Source organism: Paroedura picta, chromosome 10 (assembly GCF_049243985.1).
Source record: "Paroedura picta isolate Pp20150507F chromosome 10, Ppicta_v3.0, whole genome shotgun sequence".
Lineage (NCBI taxonomy): Eukaryota > Metazoa > Chordata > Lepidosauria > Squamata > Gekkonidae > Paroedura > Paroedura picta.
The window spans coordinates 40,311,491-40,323,658 of NC_135378.1; the positions used below are offsets into that span (position 1 = coordinate 40,311,491).

The following is a 12,168-nucleotide window of genomic DNA, read 5'->3' on the forward strand; positions in this document are numbered from 1 at the left end:
TTGCTAAGTGGGGGTATAGATTAGGGAGTCTCTCAGAGTACCAGAAATTTTATAGACTTTTACTACCAGAAATTTCATGCACCATTTTCAATCTGCCTTAATACTCCATTTTAGTAATTGTTTCATTTCAGACAGACCCATTTTAGTAACCAGCTGCTAGTAGAATTTATTTACCTGTCCATACAAACCTGCTTGCATTCAGTTAGCAAAGTGTGCCTGAGCTACTTTTGAGGGAAACAGCTTTCTATCATTGTCTATCCCTTTGTTGCTCTTCTGAAATCTGTGGTGTGCTGTTTAAAATATTTATAGCTCTTCTTACAATGTCATTCCCCCCCACCTTCATTTTTCTCCCATGGACTTTTTAAAAAAATGCTCTAAATTATGTGCTATACTGCTAAAGCAGTGTAACACTTCAAAGCTATAGTAGCACTATTGAGATGCCTTGACTTCATTGGCTCAATTGAATAAATGAAGTCAAGACATCTAATTGGTGCTGCTATAGCACTGGAGTGCTATATTAGTTTAGTACTATAGCATTCCACTTAGAATGTTAAAATAAAAGTCCAAGGAAGATCATATATTGAAAAAAGATTGGAAAAAGTGTAATGATTTTAAATTACCAATACCACAGCACTTCAGAGACAATGAATAACATCCAGTTTAGAACTGCAATGTGAAAATCTTCACACTGTTTCTCTGAGTCAAGATTGCATATAACTGCCAATAATTCAGGTTCCAAACTTGTTTCTTCATTTTAATGAACTCCCTATTGATCTCAGTACAACATTCATTTATAACTTCTAGAAAGATGACCTCTGAGGTAACTGGCATCCTAACTTTGTTCAATGCAGATAAAAATGGACAATCTCACTGGTATTTGGCTGTGGATTGATGATGCCTTGTAGAAAGATATAGAGGCATTCTTTCTATAAAACTTTTAACACTGTGGTTTGGGGAATATTTAACCTTTCACACCAATCATTTCTTATCTCCCCACTGGAAATCAAAGCATTTTTTTCCATGTCAGATTTCCTTCTCTATTTTTTCCCAACCTGTGACTGCAACAGATTTTTCTTCTTTTCTCCAACCAGACACAATAGGAGTAAAGAAAAGGGAACTTGATTGCAAGACAGCAGTCTGAAAAAAGCAATATAAAGAACACCCACTTCAGTCTGGAGTAAGTTTTAGTGTAAATGAGTGTGAAATTGGACTTTCAACAGAGATGAACTACTAGGAACACTGAAAAGGTAAAACTCCCTTTGTTGTTGTTGTTGCTGAAACCTTTATACAACTTAATGTACTTTCACAAAATGGGAAAACAAAGATTTAAACAAGTAAGGGAGAAGAAACTGACTGCTTTTTCTATCACGGTTTCCTGGTCTTCTGGGAAGAGCTTCCTTTCCTTGATTCTCTGAGATATTCTACCACTCAAGCAGTATTCAAGTGAATGGGAACTGTATGGACAATTTTGTCTAAGAAAACTTCATAGTGACTTGAACCATAAATTGCAAGTTTTGAGTCCAGTAGCACCTTAAAGACTAACAAGATTTCTTGGTATAAGCTTCAGGGACTCCTCCAAGCTCCTTTCATCAAATATCTTAAACTGGTTCACTGTGAACTGATCAGAACAGCTCTAAGCATATTTATTCAACATCAAATGTTATAAATTCAGTGGGACGTTCTCCCTAATGTCTGCTGAGAACTGGAATCCTCATTGACAGATGTTCATATTCCACTGAACAAAAATAGGCCATCTGAGCTTTCTTTTTCAGCCCTATAGTCCACAATAAATTATATGGTTACTCCATGTCTGGTTACTCCATGACAGTCTCAAATACTATCCAGGACATGTTACAAACATAGAAAATCTTTTTTTTCCTGTTACACAAACATATTCCTGTTGTTTAACTTTAGATAGTTTCCATGTGAATCTATAATCATCTTAATACTTTGAACTTTTCTTATTTTTAAATAGATTATTTTGAAGTTTATATATGGAAAAGGTTTGGAGGAATGTACATAAACTAGAAAAATGTGGTTCAATTTGTAGTTCATGGGGTTCCTGATTAATGACCCATGAACTTTCATGAACTTTTAAGCTCCAAATGAACTGGTTCAATTAATGAGGGTCATGAATCAGTCAAACAGTACTTCAGCAGGCCAGAGGGACCAAACTCTCAAACAATCTCCAGATGACTTTCATCTACATCAGGGGTAGTCAACCTGTGGTACTCCAAATGTTCATAGAATCATAGAGTTGGAAGGGGCGATACCGGCCATCTAGTCCAACCCCCTGCTAAACACAGAATCACTCCAAAGCATCCTAAAGCATCCCAGAAAAGTGTGTATACAACCTTTGCTTGAAGACTGCCAGTGAGGGGGAGCTCACCACCTCCTTAGGCAGCCTATTCCGCTGCTGAATTACTTTGAATGTGAAAATTGTTTTCCTGATACCTAGCCTATATCGTACCTGTAGTTTAAACCCATTACTGCGCGTACTCTCCTCTGCAGCCAACGGAAACAGCATCCTGCCCTCCTCCAAGTGACAACATTTCAAATACTTAAAGAGGGCTATCATGTCCCCTCTCAACCTCCTTTTCTCCAGGCTGAACATTCCCAAGTCCCTCAACATATCTTCATAGGGCTTGGTCCCTTGGCCCCAGATCATCCTCATCGCTCTCCTCTGTACCCTTTCAATTTTATCTATGTCCTTCTTGAAGTGAGGCCTCCAGAACTGCACACAGTACTCCAGGTGTGGTCTGACCAGTACCGTATACAATGGGACTATGACATCTTGTGATTTTGATGTGATGCCCCTGTTGATACAGCCCAAAATGGCATTTGCCTTTTTTACCGCTGCAACACACTGCCTGCTCATGTTTAGTTTAGTTTACATTGGTATGCTTTTCATTTTTCTGACCCAGATGCAGAACTTTACACTTATCTTTATTAAATTGCATCTTGTTCTCATTTGCCCATTTTTCCATTGTGTTCAGATCTCTTTGAACTCTGTCTCTATCTTCTGGAGTATTTGCCAGTCCTCCCAATTTGGTGTCATATGCAAACTTGATGAGTAGTCCCTCCACCCCCTCATCTAGATCATTAATAAATATGTTAAAAAGTACCGGACCGAGCACCAAGCCCTGAGGTACCCCGCTACTCACCTCCCTCCAGTCTGATGAAACACCATTGACAACAACTCTTTGAGTGCGGTTCTCTAACCAATTCCCTATCCACCTAACTGTATGAAAATCCAGATTGCAGTCCTTCAATTTATCCATCAGAGCATCATGGGGAACCTTATCAAAAGCTTTACTAAAATCCAAGTAAACGACCTCAACCGAATTTCCACGATCCAGCAAATCTGTTACTAGGTCAAAAAAGGTTGGTCTGACAGGACCTGTTGGAGACAAATCCATGCTGACTTCCTTGGATAACCAAATTGTCCTCCAGATGTTTGCAGATCGCTCCCTTTAATACCTGCTCCATTATCTTCCCCAAAACAGAGGTCAGACTCACTGGTCTGGAGTTTCCCGGGTCATCCTTCCTTCCTTTTTTGAAGATCGGAATAATGTTTGCTCTCTTCCAGTCCTCCGGGACATCTCCAGTCCTTAAAGAGATCCCGAAGATGATGGACAAGGGTTCTGCAAGTTCTCCGGAAAGTTCTTTGAGCACTCTCGGTGCATTTCATCTGGCCCAGGGGATTTGAACTCATCCAATGCAGCTAAATGCCTCTCGACAACCTCTCTGTCCATGTCAACCTGCCACCCAGAGATTATACCTTGGCTACTGCCATCTCTAGATGTGCCTAAACACTTTGACCTGTGGGGAAAAACGGATGTAAAATAGGCGCTGAGCCTTTCTGCTTTCTCTCCATCCTCTGTTAGAGTTTGTCCATCCGCACCCAACAGTGGGCCTATTGCCTCCTTTACTTTACGTTTGCTCCTCACATAACTGAAAAATCTTTTCTTTTTACAATGGGCTTCCCTGGCCAATCTTAGCTCACTCTCAGCTTTGGCCTTTCTGATGATTGATCTACCGTGCCTAGTAACCTGTAGGTACTCTTCTTTAGAGCTGTCCTACCCTCCATTTCCTGAACATTTCCCTTTTCTTTCTTAGTTCCTCTTGAAGTTCTCTGTTCATCCAAATAGGCTTCTTAGAGCTCCTGCAGTGTTTTCGTCTTTCTGGGATAGTCATTGATTGAGCATGCAATAGCTCTTGTTTGAGTAGCACCCACCCTTCACATGCTCCCTTCCCTTCCAGCATTCTTGGCCATGGTATGACACTCATCATGTCTCTGAGTTTATTAAAGTTTGCCCTACGAAAATCCAACATCCGCGTATGACTAAAAGCTTCCTTGCCCCCCCCCCCCGATCTCAAAAGGAATTCTTTGAGTACATGGTCACTTCCCCCTAGGGTCCCCACCTCCTTCACCTCATCCACCAACTGTTGCCTATTGGTCAGTCACTCTTGCATTTGCTGGCAGGGGCCCATGGGAATTGTAGTCCATGAACATCTGGAGGACCCCAGGTTGACTACCCCTGCTCTACATGATCTTCAATTTGGTGATTTTTGAGTTTATAGTTAGAGTGCTCCAAAGAAGGGGCCCCAAAGGAAAATGCTTTTTTGGGGAATGACAGGCAGTCATTTTGACAGATTCAGGTCCAGGAGGCTCCAGAGTGTCTAGAATATAATCCATGCAAACTAGAGACAAATTCACAGGGGACCTCCCCCAGATGCTCCTCTACATACCTTCCAAATTCTGCCCACTGTTGTTTTGAACCATGAACTGGCCAAAATTAATCAAAACTTTAGTTTGTGAGCTGGTTCATGCCCTTCTCTAGTTCTGACCTTTAAAATAGATGGCTATGATCCAAGAAACAAATGCAATACTGTGGACAGAATGGCACACGTGTGTTAAATGACTTCTTAGATACATCTCCTGAGATCTACTTGAAATAAGCAACAAATATTAACCAAAAACACTAAAACAGCAGCTGAAGCCATGAAATCATATATAATGTATAGCAAAGAATAAGCAGAGCCACCGGTTGATGCAGTGGAGGGCCGGCTGAAAGTGGATGTGACTGCCCCAACAGCCTGTGCAGAGGTAGAAGAGGTAGGTGGGTCCCATGGCACCTATAAAGGCATCACACACTTGGGCCCCATCCTCTTAACTTAGAATGCTGCAGAGCACCTTCCCTGCCTCCCACTCTATGTGATATGTATACAGCTGTGTGACTGTGTCTGAGGTAGATGTTTCATGGTTAATATTTTGTCACAGCTGCGGGTTTTACATGGGATGGAGCCTGTTGACTCGGAGTCTTGTGGGTGATCGGACTCCCTGGGGTTCAGGGCCTCCATTGGAGGTGGCATGTAAATGAGTGCGGCTAACCCTGCTGGGGGCCAGGGGCTCATTGCCAGGTGGCCTGAGGACAGCTAAATGAGGTGGAAAGCTCATGCTCCCCCACATAGGTTGCTTCCTATAGGGTGGACTTCAGTAGGCAAGGGGATCTGCTCTCCCAGCTGGGAATGGTGTGGATCCCCAGGACACCTCTGGACTCTGCGGGGTTTGGTGCAGTCCACTGACTGCTAGGTCAGGCTCCTTCTCCCATGCTGTTCCAACCCTCCTGTGGGGAGGTAATAAAGCTGTGGCCATGTTTATATCCAACTGTGTGTCACATCTTATTCCAGCCCAAAATGCCATCCTGCAAGTCAACCATAAACAACAGCAATAAATTATTCTACAAAAGAACCAGACAAATAAAAACAGACACAACAATCATGTAGATGAAAGCAAGTTGAATAAAACCCAAAACTATTATAGAAAACATGAATTATAGTTCAGCTAGTTTGGGGATGACTGAAATACAAATGTATTGTCAGAAGTGGAAATGCAAAAAAAAACAAAAAACTACAAACTGTGTCACTTTGTAATTATGAAAAACAAAAAAGAGTTTGGTACTATTCAACAGGCAGACGGATACTGATAAACTGTGTGGTCTCCTTCAGGGCATGAAGCTCTAATAAAAAAGATTCTGATCTTAATTAATGAGAAATAAGAGCAGTCTCTTAAAAGGGAATTTGAGATACATTCTATATCAGAATAGTTTAACTCAATGACCTATAGCTATTTATTTTGCCTAAGTTTCTGCATATCCTGGGAAGGTCATAGAGTCTATGACACTCACTGCCTCATCTAAGCAGAATTATACCTTTCTTAACCCTTAACGTCAAGAAACATAGAAGAATGTAACTCTTGATTAGTGAGCAGCTGACATTAGACTATTCCCTTCACTCTGGCAGTACTGAATATTTTTGTAGTAGCATACCTATGTGGAAGAGCTAACAGGTCCCAACAGGAGACCAGAGGGTGTTAGCAGCCAGATCCTCCTCTCATTGTGGTGCAGTTTAGAAAGGCATAAACATCATTCCTTTAATGTGTAAAATATCACTTGCTCTTCACTGCCTGGCTGAAAAGGACACGTACACACAAAAGTCAACCAAACCATAAGTGTGAATATGCTGCCTGATCTAACAGGACACAGACATGGATGCCAGTCTCTAAGACAAACCTGGGCATATAGTTTAGAATGAGTGAGAAGGAATAGCTGACCTATTGGTGATTTTCTCCACCAGAGGAATTTAGAACAATAGGTTTCCCTTGAACTGGCAAGTAACTCATCAGCTTCCCAATCTCGTTTGCCTTGCACCCATCTACCTGAATCAGCAATACATAACATCTTTCCCAAACTTAATAGCTTCCTTGTCCAGTACTCAAAGGTTCATTGAGAACCTTTAAATGCCTCTAGTCCTCCTTAGGTAAGGCAATCATAACCATTATCTATCTCCAGAGAACACATCAACATTTCTCCAAGATCATTGTCTAATTTCGGAGATTTCATAAAATCACTGTTTTTGAAACAAATGTGTCAACATTGACAGGGGTGGTATTTTACCCTATACCCTATATCCTGCCCCAGTCTCTGTGTGTGTGTTATTGGATCCATACATATACATGTACTTGAATGTAGGTCCCTCTTCTCTTTCCATTAAACACTGGTCATTTTGCTGCTGAGTCTATTGGTCTCTCCATGTTGTGAGTGTTAATATTGCCTTCCACCCAACATGCTTCCTCCCTTATTTTCTTAGTCAACCTGGTGTATGTTTTTTCAGGGTGTTTCTCGGTGTTTGTTATACCCTTTAATCCCCCTTATGTTCTGTTTTTGTGACTTTAATAGCTAAAAAATGTGTCATCTTCTAGATGCAGAGCAATCATAGAAATAAATACAACTCTGGAAAGCCTATGAAGCACTGAATGCATCACAGCATCGAGTCATATTTCCATTTCAAACCTAACTTAAGAGTTACACAATCAAAGAATGGCAGTATCTCTCATGAGACAATATTTCATCAATTAGAGGAGGTAAGTGGAGAGATTTTTTTAAAAAAAATTCAATTGGATTACGATGCTTAGTCTGAGAAAGCAACTTTACTTGATGTGCATGACTGAAAATGACGATGAGGTAATGCTATCATAAATAATTGCTTAAAGCGCCCCTGTATTCTGAAAGCTGAAATTTCAAGCAGAGAGTGAAGAAGACAGAGAGCCCAGTGATTCTTAAAAGCACATTGAAGGCTAGTTCTTAAGGTAATTGAGGATTTTTCATTGGGCACTTCCTTTTTAGAATCCCCTACTTTTGGAGTACCCTCCAATAGATATCTTTAGATCAAAGGGATGCTTCAGTTTGCTTTTAAACTGGTGTTCCTAAAGGAATTAAAGGAACTAGTGGAACAAATTTAATAGTCTTCTATGTACCCTAGTGGTGTGTGTATGTATGTATGTATGTATGTATGTATGTATGTATGTATGTATGTATGTATGTTTCTTTCTTTCTTTCTTTCTTTCTTTCTTTCTTTCTTTCTTTCTTTCTTTCTTTCTTTCTTTCTTTCTTTCTTTCTTTCTTGTCCAAATAGCAATTTTAAGTGTAGTTTCTCTTCAAAAGAAAAATTCAGACTGATCCATTGGGAAAAAATCAAATGCTGGCTTTAATGATCCTGTTAAAGATTTGCCATTGTGACCATTAGGATTAATTCATTCTTTTCTGGGAGCCTAGATCCAAAGCTTCAGCTGTAAAGAAAACAAACAGCGGCATGCTGCACTCAAGCTCTTTGATCAAAGGTACAAAGTCGCCTAATAATGCTGCCTTTTTTGTGTTTTATCTGGGTGATTTATGGGAGGATCTCTCCCTCACACACACACACACACACACAAACAACAAAAATAACAGCAGAACATATATTTTCAATAATACATGTGTATCTTTTATTCTTGACAAAAAGAGCTTCTTCATTCAATCATTCATCAATGAGCCTGGAGGAGATTCAAGATGGCGAAGGAGTAACAACTTACTGGAGAGCCTCCTGTCTATTGTTATCCTAATGGTCTCTTTTTTACAAGTTGACTGCTTAACTGACAGAAATGAAATGTTAATTAGTGACTTAATTGTCCCAAGGAGTTTCTGGAGGAATTTTTCTTCCTATATTTTTTTACAATCTTACTCTTTGCAGAAAAAAAGTTTCCTTATTCCATCTTTATCCATAAATATTATCAATTATCAGTGAGCTGGCAGGCCATGCAAGACTGGCAAAATGAAGGATAGGCAAACAAAGTCAATTGCTTTGGGTACCCATTGGGGAGAAAGATGGAGTATAAATGAAGTAAGTTAGCAAATAATAAATAATAGCAAATAGTTTGTGTATTTGTAGTGCCACTACAGTTGTAGTGGCATAATGCATGTACTGAAAATTAGTATGCAAGTCAGTTTTTACATGAGACACACAGAATATACTCAGAATATTTGGTAGATGAATGTCAGTCTTCACTATGGTCTGCACTTGGCAGATATCACATGCTAAGAATGCTATTTAGGAGATTCTCTGTATTAATATTAACTGGTATGTCTCTGAGTTCTTGGACATTATTATGGGCAATCAACGTTCACATGTGAAAAAATCAACCTTTACCATATTTCAAACATTGTAAAGGTAAAGGTATCCCCCTGTGCAAGCACCGAGTCATGTCTGACCCTTGGGGTGAACCCCTCCAGCGTTTTCATGGCAGACTCAATTGGGGTGGTTTGCCAGTCATTACTTATGCACAAATGGTAATAAAATAAACACACATGTCATTGGATCCTATACAACTGCAAGCAGAGTGAATTTGCAGAACTGATTTTTGCCATTACCCAGATGTCACCTTAAAAGCCTCAGAAAATACAACCCAGTACTTAAGAACTGGGGAAGAAATGGAGGTGGTAACAGATTTTATTTTCCTGGGCTCCAAGATCACTGCAGATGGGGACTGCAGCAAAGAAATTCCTCCTGGGGAGGAAAGCTATGGAAAATCTAGACAGCATCCTAAAAAGCAGAGACATCACCCTGCCAACGAAAGTGCGTTTAGTCAAGGCTATGGTATTCCCAGTTGCAATGTATGGCTATGAAAGTTGGACCATAAGGAAGGCCGAGTGTCAAAGAATTGAGGCTTTTGAACTCTGGTGCTGGAGAAGACTCTTGCGAGTCCCTTGGACTGCAAGGCGAACAAACCGGTCAGTCCTAGAGGAGATCAGCCCTGACTGCTCCTTAGAAGGCCAGATCCTGAAGATGAAACTCAAATACTTTGGCCACCTCATGAGAAGGAAGGACTCCCTGGAGAAGAGCCTAATGCTGGGAGCGATTGAGGGCAAAAGAAGAAGGGGACAACAGGGAATGAGGTGGCTGGATGGAGTCACTGAAGCAGTTGGTGTAAACTTAAATGGACTTTGAGGAATGGTAGAGGACAGGAATGCCTGGAGGTTCATTGGGGTTGCCATGGGTCGTACATGACTTCACACCTATCAACAACAACTTAAGAACAATGTTGAATGGAAAGACACTAAAAGAAAGTATAATTGGAAATCACAAACATATTACCTCTTGTGTGAACCACAAAAATGTTTCTGTACAAACTGGTAGTGATTTCTAGTAATTTCTTCAATTTGCAGCCACTCGATGGCATATCCCGTGTTGTTCCTAACAGTCTACAAGAGTAGCTTCTCAAGGGTCTCAGTAGACTGCAGTAGGGGGGGAAAAGTCTAAACATCAGTAATGTGAGTTTATTTAATTTGTGGTATTTATATCTAGCATAGGATTCATCATGAGTTTTCTGACGATGGATAGTATGCATATACTAGGAGTTGGAGTATACGCTACTCCCCTATCCTTTCCTCTTCACCTCTTAATAATTGGGGGAGGGATGGGATTTTTAGCCGCCATGTTAGTAGATTGATATTTTAATGGGAATTTTAATGAGATTAGTTGTTGTGACCCGCCTCGAGCCTATCGGGATAGGCGGGAAATAAATCTAACAATAACAATAACAATAACAATAACATTCTATCCATTGTTGTGCCTGGAGTCCATTATTCATATGCAATTCACTTCTAATCCTGGAGATCCCAAACGAGACCTAGAAATACTTTCAAATTTCCCTTCTTCTGTTGATAGTTTACTTTCTCCCAAGAAATCTTTGAGTGGGGCCAGCATAGTAGGGAACCTGAAAGACTCTGAAGTGGGCACTTCATTTTTTCTGCAACCCCCTCACCCATTTTTAAAAGGTTTCAGTGCAAAGTTTGGGTGATTCCCAAGTTTGTAGAAATAGCTGTCTTTTTGTCCCTTGTCCCAGCCTCTGGTTGTAATGGGGCTGTGTTGAGAATTAGACAGATTAATTGATTGACAATCTTCCAGGACTGTTATGCTCCTTATCATCTTCACTTGCAGGGAAGATTTACCAGCATGTGGTGATATACCTGAAGGATGTCTTAAGAACACCCTTCCTTTCTGCATTGTGCATACTGACTTATAGCAGCTGTTGTATAATGAAGAGCTGTTGGGCCCATACACAAAGAACTTACATGGGAGGTATAGGTGAATCATTTACAGCAGCCACATATTGAAGAATGGTTTTAAAAACTTGTTTATCTATATGAAGAGCATTGTTCTTAGATACTTAGATGGAAGAATGGAGGCTCCTAGTTTGTGTTCTGAGTTCTGAGCAGCAATGTGCTATAGCAATGTTTCTTTCTTGGTTGTTAGTACAAAGTGTTTCATTTTGTTTGCTTTGGGGGGGCTTCCATCAGCAATATTTTGATTTATTGTCTTAACATAAATAGTTGTAGGTAAGCAAAATAAGATATGTTCATTTAGCTATATGACATGTACAACCAAATGTAATTTTCTTTACAAAAATAGGTAGAGCCTCTTAAAACATTATTGTAATAGGGAAACAATTAGTACAATTTCTAGGGTCTTTAATTATATTCTGCCTCAAGATTTATATTGTTGCCAAACTTTGCACAGAGCTGGACTTTAAGGTCTGATAATACTCTCTGGATGGTCTCTACCCATGACTCCAAAGCTCAAATCTCTTCCTTCAAGTTTTATTTGCTTCCTCCAACATATCTTGCATTTCAACTTGGGGGTGGCTAATGAAGACATCTCCAATTTGATAGGTTATCAGCAGTGAATCATCATTTAGCATCATGACATCATCACAGGAATTTCCCAGGTTCTGGAGCTGTTTGTTTTTATCCTTGATTTCTTCTTTCAGTTCTGTAATTATGCTGGTGTTCCTTGCAAACATGTTGATTTACTGTTGATCTTCAAACGTGATGTTGACTTCTTCTGCCACCGCTTTCTTCATGGTGGCCGCCATCTTTGGGATTGCCCAAAGTGTTCAATTTTGTGTCAATTTCTCTTTGGGTTTTCCAACATTACGGTCCCCGTGTGTTTTTATGTTGTGAGTAGTATGAAGTCTGAAAGATGTACTTTCACATCACACACTCTATCATCTGAGCTATTGGTGTTCTGTCTGGGGTTTATATATTATTTGGGAGTGCTATGACTGGCTGCAGGCTTAGTTGGCTGCAGGCTTAATTGTATTGTGGCTTGCAGTACATCAGCCTCCTGCTTCTGTTTTCTTAAGGATTTGATCAATGTCAAAAGTTCTGCACAAAATCCCCCCCCCCCGGGGAGGAGATTGAATTCTGCAGCCTCTTCCCCCATGGTTTCTGAATCCTCCTTTCCAACATATTTCTTTTTCCTTTGGGAGGTAACTCATTTTTCTAATGA

At 40.2% G+C, this 12,168-nt stretch overlaps 1 pseudogene; it reads right to left on the minus strand.

The window, feature by feature from the left end:
• Nucleotides 1–11,348: 11,348 nt before the first annotated feature.
• On the minus strand, nucleotides 11,349–11,752 carry LOC143819853 (prefoldin subunit 4 pseudogene; annotated as a pseudogene).
• Nucleotides 11,753–12,168: the final 416 nt, after the last annotated feature.